At 31.6% G+C, this 20,081-nt stretch overlaps 1 protein-coding gene across 1 annotated transcript in view; it reads right to left on the reverse strand.

Moving 5' to 3' along the window:
- The window catches only part of LOC149417296 (atrial natriuretic peptide receptor 1-like), a 513,733-nt gene that overhangs the window by 131,674 nt on the left and 361,978 nt on the right, over positions 1-20,081 (reverse strand). The gene's annotated exons all lie outside the window — the stretch shown is intronic.

Genomic DNA, 20,081 nt, shown 5'->3' on the forward strand with positions numbered 1-20,081 from the left:
GACTTTTATTAGAATATAATTTATTTATTTATTGACGCCCTATTGGGCTTTTAAATACATAAAAATTACAAATTTCATTTTTAGCAACAGTATAAAACAAACAATAGAAAATCGAAATAAAATATAATGATTTCTCATACATTATTTACATTTAAAAAGTGGTGGACTAATTTGACATTAAATGTATTGAAGTTTAAATTAAATATGTCAGCGACATCACTTAGTTCATTGCCCAACCTATGTATTATTTCTAACACAGAATTCGTAGCGAAGTTATTGTTGTAGAATAAAATATTCCGTCTAGTATATTTTGGAGGTATATGTAAAGATAGCAAGTTTATAGTGTCAGCGCAGTCTAACCTTGAATGAACAATTTTATATAATAAAACAAGATCAAATATTTTTCGCCTTTCCGATAATTTCGATAAGTTAAGTTTACTGCGTAAATTGACATAATTGATTTCAATAATAGGAAAACCAATTTTGAAATTAATAAAACGCAAAAATTTATTTTGAATTTTTTCAATTTGTAAACAATGAGATTTTTAATGAGGACACCAAATGGTTGCATTGTATTCAACCTGACTTCTAACCAGAGACATGTATAGTAATTTTATAGTTTTTATGTTATTAAAGTCTTTAGCGATTCTGAGAATAAATCCAAGCATTTGTAATCCCTTACTGATAATACTATCAATGTGATTCAAGAAGCGTAATTTGGAGTCAAAGATAACTATTGTATCATTTATATGCCAATAGACAGGGTAAAGGAATAATTTATAATCATTCCTATCACCAACATTGTTAAAAAAAATGTCAATGTTTGCAAAATTGAAGACATTTATAAAAAAGGCTCAAGATTGCAAAAATTCAAAGATAACAACAAAAATTAAATTTTTGATGAAGTCATAAGTATGACTGAAGAACTCCTTTATTTTCTAAACAATTATATGTACAAAAGGATCAAAAATATATTTTAATAGTCTTTCAGAAAAAGTAAAAAAAAAAACAGATAAAATTAAGATTTTATTTATAAAAATGAATTCCTTTTTTAAAAAAATGAATATCTGTTGTATCATCAAGAAAGAACATTAATTTAATTAATTCAAACAATTTTTATTTGTTTCAATGTTCCACATTGGAATACTTTCGTACTAGAAGTAGCGTGCTAATAATATGATTTTTAACTTCTACACCAAACTCAAGGGCTACTATATATATACTATTTTGTAATAAAATTATAATGTTTATTTTTGAAAAAATATTTTAATTTAAAAACATAATTATAATGATGATAATGAGTAAATTTTCTAAAATAGGTTGACTTTCTAGAATGGGAAGCAAAACTTCATTAACTTACTAACCATCACGCCGTTTTTCACAGGGGTAGGCAGAGAGGACGGAATAACAAAAAACTCGGTCTTGGCACATACTCCTTGCCTCATTCGCATTCATACCTCGCCCGACTTAAGTATCTAGTTCGCTTGATTGTTTCTTTCTCGGGAATTCCTAAGTTCTTCAACCATTTACATTCATGTCATATATTATCCTATCTTCGTTCATTCGCTCTACATGCCCATACCTTTCTAAACCTTTCTTATTACGCTTACATAAGCCATGCATTGTTTGCAAATATCCATATTTCTAACACGATCATACATGGTTTTACCATACACACGTCTCACGAATCTCATTTCTACAGAATTCAATCTACTTTCATCGTTTGTCTGCCTTATTGCCATAAATCGAGGTAGGTTCCAGCACTCCCTTACGGACTGCTAGCTTCGCTTCTTTGGAATTTTTATGTTAGTGCCAATCACGTTCAGTCCTCCATTAATGGAGTTACCTGCATTTACCCTTCTTTCAATATCTCTGTCAGCCTTTCCATCTCTCGTAAACATACTTCCCAAATCACAATGACTGTATTTTTTTATGCAGGTGAAAAATCAGTTACAGATCGATGGAGACCAACAAAATTAATCAGAACTATTAGTAAAAATATCCAATTGAAAGGATTGAACACTAGTTTCCTTGTCGCAGCTTGTGTTGGGTGCTTAGAAAAATATTTTATTTTGATTGATGGCTTTAAGATATAATGTAATTTTGTCATTTACTATTCAATAAATTTCAAATCAATGAATAATTCATCAATGGAAAATGTTATTGAATTTGAAGAGTTGTAGCATAAACATTACGAATTGTAATACAATTTAGATTGTAGAAAAAAATAAGGGCCATTTATATAACTATATTACAGTAGTTCCGGTAGTATTTAGGTTGAATAAAAAGCGGGAATAAATTATTTATTCTTTCGTAAGGAAAATTAATAACTTTTAGAACTAAACACACTTTATTCTACAATTTTAAAAAAATGTATATTTTGGTTGAAACCGGGTTTGACTTTGCCTGAGAATTTCAATAAAGCTTATAAAACAGATGACCCACTACAAGGATTATACTTTAGCCGAAAACATTTAAATATTGTACGATTTTGATTTTAATATCATTAAAAAAAGTAAAGTAGAAAATCATGAACAAAAAAAAATATATATATATAATATGTTGCGACCAAAATTCGCACTCTTTCTCTTGATCAAAGCATGCTCTTTCCAGTTGTGCTATGGAAACCTATTTCCACACTAATATTTGAAACAATGGCCTTAAAATTGAAGCTCTTCAAACGTTAAGGGACGTACTTGACTTACTCGACTTACTTTAACCAGTGATTCCAGGCATTGTTTGGAGTAAAAAAAATAAATCAAATGTTGGTCTCCAGTGCGATTTATGAAGTTTTGTTTTTTTCAACAAAAATCATTAGGAATCGACAACTAGGGCTGATGTGAGGGGTTGGGTTAAGTTAGGTTAGTCTCAGCTGAGTGAAAAGTGACTTTATGTGGAAGATTTATTTTTATTTGTAATGTTTATGAAAAAAAAAAATTTAAAAAAAAACATCAAGAAAGTCACAGGGGCTAAAATTTCGTTCGCATTCCTTACTTCAATGCCATACGTATTTTACTTACTTCAAACAGGGCATATTGGTTTAAAGTATCTTATTTAACATGCGCATATGGCTACGAAGGAATATTATTTTTATAGTATTATTTGTAACTGCTCTAGGGAGAAAATAAAACATGTTTAAATTTGCGTTCGCCAGAATATAAATGGCTTGATACGTAGTATTTCACCTGTACAGATAAAAAAAAAACCCCAGTCACGGAGAAATAACATATTGGATGGAATCCAGAATTCAATAATATTGAAGGAAATAAAATTCCCTGATAGCCAAAGACATCTTTTTGTGGGTAGGGCGATCAATGACTGATTCAATTTGACTTCCACAATAAAAGGTTAAGGAATCTTCGGCATCAAAATAAATGAAAGAATTGAATTTGATAAAAAGAAATGTTTGTATTATACACGGTGTCCGGAAACTCGTAGTACAAGCGGGAAACTGGAGAATCTACACCACATGGGGAACCCAAATAAACATAAAGTTTTTTGATTTGAACATTTTCACAAAAAAAAAAAATGTATTTTTCGGCTATTTTATGGTTAAAGTTTTTTCTGGTGTTTAGGGTTGCACAACAGATGTTTTAACCCTGCAGAGCAGAAATATTTTATGATTACACCGGATTAAATGAAGGGTAATTTCAAAATAATGCTTCAAATCCGAGTTTCTTCATTTGTTTTACTTTCAAATAGTTTCAATTAGTTGGGTACTTTGATCTTCAGTAATAATTTATAAGAATTTGATTAAAAAAATCAACTTCTAACTCGATTTACTCGATAACGAAAGCTCAAATAAAATAAAAATATACTAAAATATCGACTCAAATCAAATGTGATGTAGATTTACCAGTTTCCCGCTTGTACTACGAGTTTCCGGACACCCTGTATAAGATAACTTAATTTTGTCATTCGCATCGAAATCACATTAAATAAAGCTTTGGTTTGTAAATTTGGGTGACTTCAATATTTTAAAATTAATTTCTGGTTTATTAAAAATGCTTCTCAATTGCTAGAATTTTGTAAAATTATATGAATGTTGTATTTGAAATACCTAGATATTATAATAGTCCGGCTCATAATTTATCCGTCAACGTCCTTTAAATACTTTATTTGTTGTTAAAATTATCTTCATTAATAAATCCTTTACCTATTTTCGTCATTTTTACAAATTAAGATTATTATAAGCGTCAAAGAAGGTGGAAAGATAAAATTCTATGTTCCTGGTACTCGTGTTTTTTTATCAATAGTTTTCCAGTTTTTAGAGGTTTCGCGCTTTTCTGAATCGAAAAAGGAAAACAGTTTACTGTTTCAAAGAAAATAAAATACTTTTTCATTAATATATACTTGACTTATTGAATAACTTTACCAAAGGTAAATATTCTGAAAGTACCCATTGAATTCTTCGAATTAACTCTAGGGGAAAAGACGTGGAAACCTTAAATAAATTTTTGGTAGTTATAGGAACAGAAAAGCAAAAAAATACAATCATTTTATTACAATGTGAACGTTAGATTGCAAAGGTTTCTTTATTATACTCGGATATATTTTCGGTTCTTTCTATGTGCTCGTGCCTATAGAATATTATTTAGACCCATGCAGTAGCGGCTTGTAAAATTTTGGGCTATTGGTGATAATGCTTAAAAAAGTCAACGCGTAAAAAATCTTTTTCACTATAATACGTTCATCTATTTTCAATGTTTGACCTAGTTGCGTCATCTCTTGGGCCAGCTAGTAGCCAAAGGACTGAATAAAACTCCTCCCTAAGGACTGAATAAAATAGGCGAACACCGTTAACCACGCTTACAACTAAGCCAAATCCCAATTGAATAGGATCAAATTTATTTCGTATAATAAATGCGGTAAATTTGTATGATATATTTGATAAATGCGTACATATCTGCATGTGTATACGTGATTGCCACCGAGTTTCAGCACTATCAGATGTTAGAAAGTGGGTTAATTTCCACCTAAAAATACAATTTTATTCGAGCGTCATTCATTCAAAAATCTTAATTCAATTAGATGTATATAATATGATATTAATCACATTGTAATAAAAATAATTTTAATTGAATTATTCAAATATATATATGAACTGATTTATAAGGGGTAAATCAAAAAAGCATAATTATTTTTAATGTCGATGAATGAATAAGATAATATTGTACTAAATGTTATAATATTTATTTATTATATATTTAACAAAAAAACGTGAATATATTGATAGAAACGTTAACAAAATTATCATTAAGCATTTGTATAACACAACGCTGAATATGATAATTGATTAAAACCGATTGATATTAATCGTTTTCGTTGGTTTTATTGTACTGATCAACTGCCGACATGAATAATGAATACTACACCACAATCAATCAATCAGCAGCTACATAGTTTGATATCAGGCAGATATAAAATGGGGAAATAAACTGACATGTCATCAATCCAGCATCCCGGAAATGCGAATCTGACTTCATAATTCTATTCATCATTCACTGATAATATAATAAAATCTATTATTTGTTCCGACAACCTTTCAGGAACCAATGGAAGATCCTTGCCTATTGATCTTGCTACCGCATAATGTCACCTGTTCCAAGTCAAAAGGGCTTGAAAAACAAATAAATATATTTTTTAAATTTAAATACCGTACAACTAATAATCTTTGTAATAAAAACACATAAATTTGTTTTTGACCACGATAGTTTTATTTTCACTCTACCGGTTTCGGAAGATCCCTTCCTTCGTCAGGAATCAGAATCCCTTCCTTCCTATCGTAAACCGACATTCACGGATATAACTATACATAACACGTTAAACCACCCGATATCACACAAACATTCTGCCTATCATTCAATGGTACACCGCTTAGTAAAAATCCCACTATCAGCTGTTAATTTCGAAATTGAACTGTCAAAAATAAAACAAATTGCTCTAAATAATGGTTACTCGACACACTTAATTGATAAAATCCTGAATAAGAAACTTAAACTCATTTCGACGAATACATTTTTATTTGGTACACCTGAAACTAATAATAAAATCATAAATCCCTTTCAATGGCGTAAAATCTTATACATATCCAATTTTTCTTCACTTAGTACAAAAAATTTGCCTACCCACATTAAACCCGCGTTCTATACTGATAACAACTTGGGAAAATTACTTAAAAATACTAAAGATAAAGATCACAAATTTAGCCACTCAGGCATTTACCAACTATGTTGCAATGATTGTCAATCGTTCTACATAGGTAAGACAACTAGAAATATAAATATTCGAATCACCGAACATTTAAGATGTTTAAATAACAATAATTTTTCGGAGTTTGCCAATCATCTCATTTCCACCGATCATACTTTTAGTAAAGATACAGGGGTTAAAATTCTTCACCGTAATAATAAAGGCAAAAAATTAGATAATTTAGAAGCACTTGAAATCAGAAAAGCCATCAATAATAACTCCAGTATAATAAATAACCAAATTAATCTGTCTTATAGTCCTATTCTTGACATATTTCCAGTTAACCGCTCTGTTCTTCCTGGAATTCCCGTAATTACCCCTTCCACTTTGTCGACATCTCTCTCAAACACTTAACATTTTTGTATTTATGTGTCAATATTTTGTGTAGTAGATTAGTTTTAAATATTCTCCTGACGAAGGAAGGGATCTTCCGAAACCGGTAGAGTGAAAATAAAACTATCGTGGTCAAAAACAAATTTATGTGCTTTTATTATAAATTATGATGAGCCACAAAGTGAATACTTTTTACAATTACGTAATAATCTTTGTTTTATTAATGGAATGAAATTTACTTTCAATTAGCTGTATCCCGCCACGCGTTGCTGTGGCTCAGTCTGACTTTGCAGATAGAGAAACAATAGCGCGTGTTGCTTTTACGTCCAACAGATGGCTTTTTTTTAAAGCGTTATATTTCCTGTCACAGGTGACATTTATATACATTAAAATACTGGCGTATTCTAATGCAACGTTATGTCAAAATTTCAAAGCAATCGGTGAAGAATTTTCGGAGATTTAAGATGTTGATAATTTTCATTTTTCATTTATACAGATAATCGTAAAAAATCTTGGTAGGTAGACAATTTAAGTACCTACTATTACGCGGAATATCGTAAACATAGAGATAAAATAAGATAATAACTACCACAACACGGGCATTAGCAAAGATATTAGAATAACGAGATATATGCTATGTTGGCCGCCGGACCGTAGGCGGAGTACTACCTAATTAGGGTACTTTGAATACTATCGGGACGTGTACGCACAGAAATCTGTTCAATGTATTAGTGCGGATACCTTAGAGTAAGCGAAGGTGTGCAGTAGTATTGGTGAACAAAACCGGCGACACTGGGCAAAACAATTCCACACAGTATGAACTGCTCAAAGCACATCTCGTTCTTCTAATATCTTTGGGCATTAGCCTAGTATTCTAAAAAAATTATACTATTATTATAATATCACTTGCTCCAGTTAATATTGAAAGGCAAGATAGAGGGTAGCAGAGGGCCTGGTAGGAGACAAATGTCTTGGCTGCGAAACATACGAGAGTGGACCTGCATTAGAAGTGTGGAGGAGCTATTCCGGGCAGCGCAAGACAAAGAGATATTTTCAAGAGTGATCGCCAACGTCGGGGGGACCTGATACGGCACATAAAGAAGAAGAAGATACTAAAAAAATGTCAAAAAATGTAACATGTAAACATTTATTAAATAATAAATTTAAAAAAATATATATATTTTCGAATTTTCCATTTTAATGAGTTTGATTAACGTTCCGTCAGGGGTAAACTATTAGTTTTCGGGCGTTAAAAGTACTGCCATCGATTAATAATTAAAAATTAACTCGTTACAAGTATTTGTGAACGATATTAAATGGCTAAATGTATTTTTATTAAAAAAATTATTATATATTAAATATGTTATAATACAGAATATGTAGATATGTTATAATACAGAATATGGTAATTATTTCACATAATGTTAAACCTAAGACGTACTACAATAATGAAGCCAGGCTTGTGTGTATGGGGGATGTGTTATTATGTTCGTTTATTTCTTTGTTTTATTTTTTAGGGTATCTTTTAAAATGAAATTCAAAATCTTTATTGTTATTTAGCTTTCCGACTTTCTGGTAAAGTATTAAAAAACTCTGATAGGTGAATTTTAACATTGTTTTTTTTTACATTTTTGAGTAGGAAATTTCTGTAAATTTGTAATGTTGCGTGGTAGAAGTATAATTAATATAGTTTTCTCATATATTTTTTTGTTAACAGAAGTTCTGATGATTGTAAATGATTTAAATATATTTTTTTTGATATTATGTAGGTAAGCTTTATAAATATTTTATACTAGGTATTATACAGGTAAGGAAAAACAGGAGAAAACAACATTAAACCCGTTATTGAAGGCACCGATATCTATTTAATGTGTTATTATGAAAAAACCTTTCAGATATTCGAGTAACTCTCTCTTCACGGAATTCAACGTATGTACGTGATATTCAACAGTGTTTTGTTATAAAAAAGATATAATGCATATTAATAAAAATAAAAACAACATGAAAATTGTCGAACACAAACATCAGACTAGAATTAAGGGCAGAAATGACCTTTCCGTTCCAACAAGCAACACAGCGACATGTCAAAAAGTATTCTCGTACCTCGGACCAAAAATTTATTAAAAAAATCCACTCACAACTGAAACTGTGTGAATTGTCATCATCAGGTCAAAAACAGCAACATGGTTATTAGATTTATGCAAGAGAGATTCTGAAATATTATTACGACTCGTTTTTGTGTAAGTCGGCTCGTATGTGGAACGAGCTACCGGCATTTGTTTTTCCTCCCTCCTATAATCCGAGCCTCTTCAAGGCCCGCATTAACAAATCCCTTCCTACAGCCCCTACCTTATTCCGCCTCACAACGCCGCCCAACCGGGTGGTGACATAGTTCCCCTGTCTGTACACTGCACAGGCAGGGGCACTCTTGTGAGGTGTCACATAAAAAAAAAAAAAATAAAAAAAATAAAAAAAAAAATAAAAATAAAAATAAATAAAAAATAAAAAAAAAGGCATCTGATAGTATATTACGTTGCATCTTCGCTTTTAATTATTTTCTTTCATTGCTTCCATTATTTGCTTTTGGTGTATTATTTTAATAGTTTTTAATATTTATAATTTAATGGGTATTACGTACAAAATAACAAAAATGAATTCCATTATCAGTTTGTTAGAATAGGTACTGTCTAGTTAGAAACTAATGTTGAGATTGGGCCATAGTGTGTTCCCTGTATTACAGATTATATATTTTTTGTTTTTAAAAGAAACCTCCCGGGTTAGGAATAAACTTTAAGTATTTGAAAATCTCCTACTACCACCACAGTAAGCTGAAAATGTTTCTTGTGTTGTGATGGAGGACTTAGCCAGCTGAGGAATTGAACACACTACGCCCGGGTGGGACCCAAACGCGATGTCAACTCGGCCACCGACCGGTCTATACCGGTCTATATATCGACATATTATCTATCATATTATCTACGATTATACTATCGACGTACATTGTACTTAATTTTATTACGTGTTTTCTGTACATTTCCAATATCCTTTTACATTCTACGGCCTTATATGCTACTTATAAATTTTCTGTATAACAATAAATAAAAATTAAAAAAAATAAATGTATTTAATAAAGGTTTAAAAAATCGAAAATGACCACTTTTTTATAACCTTTCTACCGCCAGATCTATCAGTCTTCAACCCCTGTAGCAATGTCATATTTAGGATCAACTTTTTGGTGGCCTTTAGCTTAATATGGCTTTGCATAGTAAATAATTGGGCTTCATTATTCACAAAACAAACCCCCATTAGCGTTTTCAACTCAAATGGTAAAAGAACATTATGGGGTAATATAAAGTATTAAATCTACTATCAAAATAAATACCTCACCGGATAATTTTTTTTTTAAATACAAATGGCTACTAGTTGGCTTCGCCTGATTTTAGACAAGTGTGTTATTTAAAAAAAAAATACATACTAAACCAAAAAAAAAAAATCTAACCATGTGAATGATGTTAATAATGTAGCAAGCTGAAAATAATTTCAATGGCCTACAAATTTTATTTGTAGCTAGTTTATCTGCACGCACCGTTTTAAGTCACTAATTATAAGTCTCAGTTGTTAATCTTAGCTATAAGTCACTAGTTATAAATCGAAGCTAGTGGTAGGTAAAAGGTTAAATGTATAAATTAAATTTTTAAGCCCCCCTGAGGTGATTTCCTCACAAAAACCGCCCTATAGAAATGATCCAAACATAATTGTTATAATTCGATATGAATGTTGACTTCTGAAATTCTCACCTACCATGTAAGGGTTAACAGGATTACGTTTTCAATACCGATATTTAAATGTTAAACCTAATAAACTCGTGTTTGTGAATGCGATGCGGTGCCAGTCTCTATGCGAATAGTCAACGTAATTTTCCACTTTATACATTCCACGGTAAAACCGATATAGTCTGCAGGGAAGGAGCAGGCTTCTAACAATATGAAGTTTCACCATCATATTTTACCGTTACATAAAATAAATAATCTTGTATAATGCTAGATGATAAAAACTCGAAGTAATCCTCCTACCGACAGCCTGTAAGGTTTCCGTCAATAACTATAGTGTCACAAATGACATAAAAAATGTGCATAAAAAAAATTTCGCAGGGTAAGAAAAAGTATAACTTGTATATCATTGTCCCTTTAGGTAGCTGTCATCATTTTGTTATAATAGAGATAATAAAGACATTTAAAGGTCATGTTTTCATAAATTTTTGCTGTTGTTTAGTTAATTATTACTTAAATAGAATGTTTGTTAACAAAACTTTAACATTTTAGAAAGAATTTACATTTCCTTCAACTTTCATTTTCTCATCATAAAAAACTTTGTTGAATCCGTAACTTTGTAAATACATACCAACGAAAATAATGAACACTATATAACTCTACAGATTTTTATAAAAACAGCCAGCATAGCGAAAAAATTCAAAGTAATGCTTTAAAAGAATATTTATTAGGTACATTTCAAATCATTTTCTTGACTTGTTTTGTTTTGTCTTGTTTCCTTTCTATCTCCTTTTCTTTTCCCTGTATTTGTAACAATTCATAATATACCTTTCAGTAAAGTCCTATTAAGGCTTTGTGCTTACATTGTGTGTAACTTTGTGTTTTGTTTGTTACACTTAATATGTCTTTTATATTTACGTACTGTATTTTAAGTAAAACTTATATTTGTGATATCAAAATACCCATTTAAAGTTGTTCCTATTAACGCACACTTATGTATTATAAGTTCTTACCTTCCTAAAATGAGTTTTGTTACTCGTCGGGATTGCACTAGCAAGAAATAAAAAAAATATAGTCACATACATAAACTATCGATATGAAAGTTTGAAAATATAATTTCCATTTTTAAATCACTCTTTTAAACAGTAATAAAATGAAGAAAATGACTTATTGTGTAACGCTTTAAAGAAAATGTGAGTAACAAAGCCCAGAACTTTCATTGGATTAGCTGTAAAAGATAGGCAAATCTTATGAGTGCCATTTGAAAATTTAAATATCACAATTTTTTATCTACAATAAATCTATTTGAATTGAATTTAAAACTCATCATAAATCTACAAGGCAATAATTAAAGCCATTCTTAATCGTGTTTCATAAAATATAAAATCTGGAAAATACATGAGTTATAGACTTTTACGTGAAAGACAAACATATTATAATAATATTCTAATCATGTGACAAAGATACAATCCTGTTTTCGTCGTAGCTTGATGTAGCATATAATAATATTATTAAATAATATAACAGTATCTGTATAGAGAAATGTTGCATTAATTCAATTCAAATCAATCAAAACCAATTTTATATTATGACTTATGTAAGTAAAAGCTTGTTTATTTTTATGAAAGTTATGTCAGGTGGAAAAATAACTTTCTCTTAAAATCTTAACTCTAAAATATTAACGGATTATTTTATGGTTTTCTCCAAAATATGGGTATTCAACATAGTTGGTAGGTTACGAGATATAGATTGCAAACATTATTACCATCGATAACACAAGGCAAATAAAATATTTTAAATAGATATTTTCATCCGTGCCACGTTTGTATAATTAGCACTTATTAAAGTATCGCCCGTGAAAGGACTTTTTCAGTACCATACAAATTTTAACTATTTTCATTATTTAATACTGAAAACATTAAACCAATGACATTACGATACAAAAACACACGTTATTTATTGACTTACAAAATTAATCAAAAATAAGTCAAGTAACACACGCTCTCATGTTTCCAAATGCTCAATTCAAATGTTGTTTATGTATGATATATGTGTGTTAAAAAAAAGTATATATAGGACCGGGCAGCGTTTACGTACTAAAAGTTTCGTAAGAATTCGGAACTCTGCCAGTACGTTAAAAAAATCTTGTACTTGTGTGTTGCTACCTACCCTATCTCACTTTCTTTCATTTCAAAATTTGCCGTTTTCGGGTAGCTAAAAGCTTTGTTAATAATTTAATTTAGGAATTAATAAATATTCGTGCGTATTTGAGAATGAAAGAGTGATTTTTTTTTGCACGTCTCGAAAGCATAGGAAGGAATTTTTTCACATTAAAATAGTCCTGAACAACGTTTTAATGGCAATTGGTGAGAGCTCATCTGATGAACGGACTTGTACGCGATACAAAACGCAGTATATTTCAATTTTGTCCACTGTACCTAGTTCAGTAAAACGATGCGTGTTGTCCCAGTAAGCTATCGTAATTTATCTTTTTTTATTCCATCTAAGCTTAAAACTACGGATATCGAAACCAGTGCATCTCAAGTTTATCTCCATACGTTTTATTTCTAAACAGAGTATTGATAGCGTTATATGATAATTTTGGGTTTTGCAGGAGAGCTTACAACAGAGTCACTATTAATTAATCATATTTTTTTTAGAAAAAATTCTTTGTATAAACAAAATATAATTCAGTGAACAATTTGATAATACATTTTTAGTGCTGAATATGGAGTGATCGAAGACAAACAACAATAACATTTACAAGGGTTTTTCTAAAAAAATATTAAAAACAAAAAATAAAAGTATAATTAGGTATGATACCGATATATATGTTTATAACTTCCTGGGTGTTTAGGACATAGCTACATCTTTGTTGCAGCTACATATATAAGCATGTAAAAGTATAGTTATTTGGCCCTGTCGAAATCCAAAAATTATAAACACAAACGTACTGCAGTCTTCTACAAGATGTGTAAAATATCGCACTGACAGTACGAAAAACAGCAAAGTTACTACTGTGTGATATCATCTAAGTATTTCCAGCCAAAAAGTTTCATAGTAAATATTACTCCGTCGCGAACAACTATGAACCTTTTAATCAAAATTCTAACAGCAAAATTACTAATGTGTGATATTATCTAAGTATTTCCATCAAAAAAGTTTCATAGTAAATATTACTCCCTTGCGAACACATCTGAACCTTTTAATCAAAATTCTAACTGAAAATGCACAGCACTTCCAATAATATCACCATTATTCATGTATTCTGATATCTCGATAATGTATGACTTTTGCTTGAGAAGGGTTAAAGAATTTACGATCTGTCTACATTCTACATAATGGTCGGATACTTCAAAATACAATTGTTTACGTCTTGTCGTGAAAAATAGAACTTTTCATTGTTGTTTCTTGTGTCGTTTTTCAGTACACGCATTGAATACACGCGTATCTATCATGTTTCATAGTATATACTCGTACATTGAATACACGCATATCTATTATGTTTTATAGTATAGTAAAGTAGGCGAAATTGAATACGCGCATATCAATCATATTTGCATGATTTATCAAAATAAAAAAGTACTCAAAATTTCACAAAATCCTTTTTTTCGTTGGTTTTTTTAATAAATGATTCCTCAAAAGTACACCATATTTGAGTGACTTTTTGAAGCTACAAGATATGTCTCAGGGGATGGCGTAAAGAGTAAGTAGATGACTAACATTTTAGATCTAGTTACCTAATATAGCATTTTGAACAAACATTATGAAATTTGGTCTCAAACTTAGTCCACATTGAGAAAATTTTCCAGTCACGAACGAAATGCAATTTTACAAAATTATTATTTTTTAACATTACAAAAGATATTAAACTCTAAAATTTAAGGAAAATTCAAACCAAGCAAATATTTTGTAAAAGTAAAAAAAAAAAATTTACTTGTGTCTTAAAGGAAATAAGTTGAAAAGCCGCTGTAAGCATCGAACTCGGCCCGGCCAACTTCAAGACGAGCGTACTTACCTCCAGAAACACCGTGATTTGAACTCGAGAACTTCGGGTTCAGAGCTAACGAGGTTCCATTCCATTACACGGATGTTGTCATTAATTATTATTATTTTGAATTCAAATTAATCCGTTTCATTAAATTAGGGTGTTTTTTTTAACTTTTTATAATCCGTATTCCAAAGTGCTAAAAACACACTGACAAAGGCAATAAAAAGGGTAATAAAAATCCAAAATCCGAACAAATCGGTCCAGGAACTTTTAAGGGTGCAATCTGCCTTTGTCGTGCCTCCATCCTTTTGAGAAATGGGGTACTGAAATTGGTTTACTATTCTTCTTTTCACGCTATTGATTTAGAAATACAGCTCGTAGATCTTTTCTAGCACAGTTAATAAATAAGGGAGGGTGACAGAATAATTGAGAGCATTATTCACGAATAAGAACGACACTTCTATAAAAAAAAAATTCGGTTTAAAACCTTTAACACACTCTCACAAGAACTAAACTATTTGATATAGGAATATCTTGTTTGATTGTGAACCTTTCTAAAATAAAAATATAAAAACTGCTTTTTATACTGGACTAGAAGTAGGTCCTATGAGTACTTTTCGTTACTGGGTACAATGAGTACCGGTACAAAAAAATACCTGGTAAAAATACCGGTGACAAAATACTCAAAAGTATTTAATACCGACCTGAGAATTGATTCAGAATTCTAATGAACTCGCATAAATTCTGCACACATATTCCGCACAAATATTCTACGGGAGCTTGATTCCCCGTTTTATTATTCTAAATCCATGGGGGGGGGGGGGTTGTAAGAGAATTTCTGAAAAACATTATTCCCCACAAAAAAAAATCAAAATGAATACTCCCCACAAAATATTTGAAATCCATGGGGAGAGGGGTTGTTACAGAACTTCACTGAAAAAAAGATCCGCACAAGCAAAGTAATCTGATATGTGACTCCCCACAATAATTTTTCGAAAACCATGGGGGGGGTAGCTACGGAATTCCATTTCGAAAAAAAATTCCCCACGTTTTTCCCGTCACTAAATATCAGATCACATACCAGTCAATACTCAGGTAAAATATGCCCGTCAAAAATACCTACTAAAAATACCCATCGAAAATACCTACTAAAAATACCCGTCAAAAATACTTAATAGGTACTTTTACCTGGTAAAAGTACCTATTAAAAATATTTAGTCCCGGTATAAAATACTCATGAGTATTTTGGAACCAGGTATTTTAGAGATCTGTCACAAGTACAAAGTATCGCTCTACATTTAACTCTTCACCAATATTAGTCACGTCGGGCGTTCCACAAGGATTACACCTTGGACCCTTGCTTTTCTTAATCTTCATTAACGACCTTACATGTAAACTCCACTGTAATTTTTCTCTATACGCTGACGACCTCAAGATATATAAAGCAATTAAATCTATGGAAGATTGTGAACTCTTACAACAAGACCTTAACACATTATCTGCCTGGTGTATTGACAATGAAATGGAATTGAATATAGCTAAGTGCAAAGTTATAAATTTCACCAAGAACACCAATAAAACTCTATACTCATATAGCATATATGTGGTCATAATCTGGAAACAGTTGAATCGATCAAAGATTTAGGAATTATATTCGACAACAAACCAACGTTCAACCAACACATAGAATACATTGTAAATAAATAAAATAAAGTACTAGGTTTTATTGTAAGATCAACTAAACTGTTCAAGAACTCTAATAGCCTAATAATTCTATTCAATTCGTTAATCCGTAGTGTTTTTGAGTACGGGTCAACAGTCTGGAATCCACATTACATTACACAGGTATCCAGACTTGAATCTGTCCAAAGAAAATTTACACGGATTTTGTCCTATCGATCAGGTGTCTACCATCTTCTAAATGGGTATGAACAAAGACTTACATATTTCAAACTAGAGAGTTTAGTTAAAAGACGAAATATAAATGACCTCTTAATGCTTTCCAAAATTGTGAATAATCGTGTAAATAGTAACTTAGTCAATCAAATCAATTTTTACGCCAGGCCCAAATATACCAGAAATATGAACATATTTTGGACCGAAATCTTTGCCAATAACACTGGATATTTTAATCCTATGTCTAGAATGTCTCGATCATACAATGATCTTGCTAAAACACACACTGTCGTAGATATTTTTTCAAATAATATAACTTGTTTCAAGAAATATCTCCACGATTTCTGTAATTAGATAAAAAAAAAAAAATAAAATAAAAGAAAAATAAATAAATAAAAAAAATTGTTTAGTGGCTTAGAATTTTTTTTTAATATGTTGTCTTTTAATTTTTCTCCTTATTATGTGCTTCAATCTTTGTTATTAAGTTTTAAGTTTTGTATATAAATACTGTCATTGTTTTACATGTTTGCTTATGTAAATGTGCAAATGTGATTGCTGCAGACACATTAGTCTAGGGATATTTATAATTGTATTTTCTTTAATTTGTAATCCATAATTAATGTTTTTATAAATATCCTGTTTGTGTCTCGAATAAATAAATAAAATAAAATAAAATAGGAATATCCGGTACTTTTACTGGGTACGATAAATACGCCTCACCTCTCTACTAGACCATTTCTTTACATGAATCTTCAAAATGGTAAAATAATATCATCAACCGACGTTATGGGACGGATTAAGGAAGGGGCTGTCGGAAGACTGTAGTAAAAGCTTTTCACAAATATATTGAGTTTTCTTAGTATTGATCAGTTGATTGTCATAAAATAACGCCCGAGTGGTTAATCACAAATTGTCTCTAGAAGAAAAAAAATTCGCTCAGCGAAAACTTACCCCAGTTATTAAAGCATATCTTCAAAATAGGCAATAAGAATGCTAGTCGCTTATTGTAGATCTAAAAATTGTTAGCAAAATGACTTAAAGGAAAATAAAAATTATTTATAAACGAACTTCTACTACACAAATAAATTAGCTTTGGAAAAAAACAATCTTTTTTCGTGCAAAAGAAGGCTATTAAAAGTTCGTCGCATTTTTAAAACGAGAACGATATACGAGTCTTCACCGGGACAACAATTTAAGAAAAAAATATGTGAAATGCGAAATCTATACAGCAATATGAACTCGCGCAAAAATTCCAATTTCCACCTTTAGAAAACGCAAATTTATTTTTCCCCACACATAAAACGTGAGGGGAATAGAATAAGAAATCTTTGAGATGATCAATATGAGAGACAGGTCAAAATATAAAACAGAAATGACGTAACGGAGTTCGGAATCTCATGGAGGATAGTGACAAAATTATTTTTTTAATTGACCATGTTATTATTTTAATACATAAAACAGGAATTGTATCGAACATGAAAACACGATTTATTGCATTTAATATTATTAAACTTGCTAGTCGAAAAATGCATAAAAATAATCGGTTACTAGGCGATTCAAGCCGGAGAAAAAAAAAGAATATTGAAAAATATCTATCAATCTGTTACCAGGCCGCAAAAAGTCTGAATCTTACCTGAAACAGTTCGATAACCCTATTTTTACAAAACCAGTCGCTGGGCGAGATTTTTATTGTGGCAACTAAACATACCTGCCTTTTAAAGAAACGTAAACATGTTTTTGCAAGCTGACGCCACACAAACGCTGGTAGAAAGACATTATAAATAGGCCATTTTAAAATAAAATATTGTCAGTCAAATTTCAAAAATTAACATGAGTGGACGGAACACCTCCAGTTAAAAGGCGATCTGTTAATTATAATTATAAATTCCTGAGTGTCAACTGAAATCTGTAGTTACTTCTGTTCCTCCATCACGGCACAATCATTTTAAAGATTACAACTATTTTTAACGAGCTCTTTACGGCCGGCACTCTATCAGCTGAGTCAGACGCATCTGTAATCATTACAATAATGGGGCGTCTCCGTGTGCCAGCTCTTATAATCAACCGACTGAACTGCCCACTGCCGGTGATTACCTAGAGGCTGGCCAATCCCTGCTGCATGTATGCTGACAACCTAGAGGCTGATTAATTCTTCCTGGCTACCAACTGAATTAGCCATTGATGCTGAAAACCTAGAAGCCGGCTAATTCTTCCTGGCTACCAACTAAATTAGCCATTGATGCTGAAAACCTAGAAGCCGGCCAATTCTTCCTGGCTACCAACTGAATTAGCCATTGATGCTGAAAACCTAGAAGCCGGCTAATTCTTCCTGGCTACCAACTGAATTAGCCATTGATGCTGAAAACCTAGAAGCCGGCTAATTCTTCCTGGCTACCAACTAAATTAGCCATTGATGCTGAAAACCTAGAAGCCGGCCAATTCTTCCTGGCTACCGACTGACCATTGATGCTGAAAACCTAGAAGCCGGCCAATTCTTCCTGGCTACCGACTGAATTAGCCATTGATGCTGAAAACCTAGAAACCGGCCAATTCTTCCTGGCTACCAACTGAATTAGCCATTGATGCTGAAAACCTAGAAGCCGGCCAATTCTTTTTAGCTGCCAACTGAATTAGCCTTTGATGCTGAAGCCTAGAGGCTGGCGGATTCCTGCTGGCTACCAATTGAACTGGCCACTGCTCCAGCAGTCGCCTACGCCATTTGCTGTATCGTATGGCGCGATGATGCACAATGTGATCCAATCTGAAATTATCGCTGAAAGGGTTCCGATTGTATCAGTTTTCTATCTGTGTTTTAAATCCCAGTTGTATTGAAATACATATAACTTTTTCTTGTAAATTGGGCTGGCTGTAAAAATAGGAAATACCTGTAAGCTACACCCCTTTGTACGTTCTGTATTCCAGTAAAATATCTGCAATTAAAATGTGAATTTTGATTCGAATCGTCTTTCTTTTATGATGGTTTGGATAGAACACCCCACGGTGTTTTACTTAAATCATTACCCAGGTTGAGGACTGATGTGTGCCGGTGCTTATTATTAACAGTCTTTTCTTGTGCAGGCAAACACGTCCCGTCCAGGCATGATGCCCAAAAAAATACATGCATGTATTTGTTTTATTACATAGTCATAACAAAAATGACATTAATATCAAAAATAGTTAGCTTAAATATGCAAAAGTAAATAACAAACAAAAATGGGTAAAAGATAGAATACAAATATGTCCATAAACAATGTTTTATTGTCACCTGTACTGATGAGGCAGTAATATGGTAGATTCAGTACGGGGGATCACAAGGGCCTATCTTCAAAAACATAGTTTTGAGATAAACGCAAATAAAGATTGGAATCCTCTCATATGCCTATCTGTATGATCTACTGATATGTCCAGCTGTATCTTTTAAACGGCTTTAAGTACGAGATAGAGCTTCACGTCACTAATAAATATGAAAGACTAATCTTAACTCAATACACCCGTTTTTGTGGTTAATGTACCTAATCCACGAATATTGCCTGACTTTCCAAGTGTTTAAATCGGGTTATTACAAATTACAATTTGATTATTATTAGAGCAGCGTATTGTGTTATAATTTCTTAATGGTATCTGATTGGTAGGCTAAAATATCGAAAATTTATTTCATCCACCTTGTTGATTTTCCCAACGGTTTTTTGATGTTAAATTTGTGTTTTTTTTATTTTTTTTTTATATTTACTCCACACAGGAGGCCCTGAAGAAAATAATTTCCCTCGGGGCCTATGTCATCTTTGGGGATGCTGTGTGGAGGGTCTTTTTTTGGAGAGGAAGGAGTGAACATGGGTCTT

This window comes from Hesperophylax consimilis, chromosome 15, assembly GCF_061612785.1.
Source record: "Hesperophylax consimilis isolate HC1 chromosome 15, BYU_Hcon_1.0, whole genome shotgun sequence".
Taxonomy (NCBI): domain Eukaryota; kingdom Metazoa; phylum Arthropoda; class Insecta; order Trichoptera; family Limnephilidae; genus Hesperophylax; species Hesperophylax consimilis.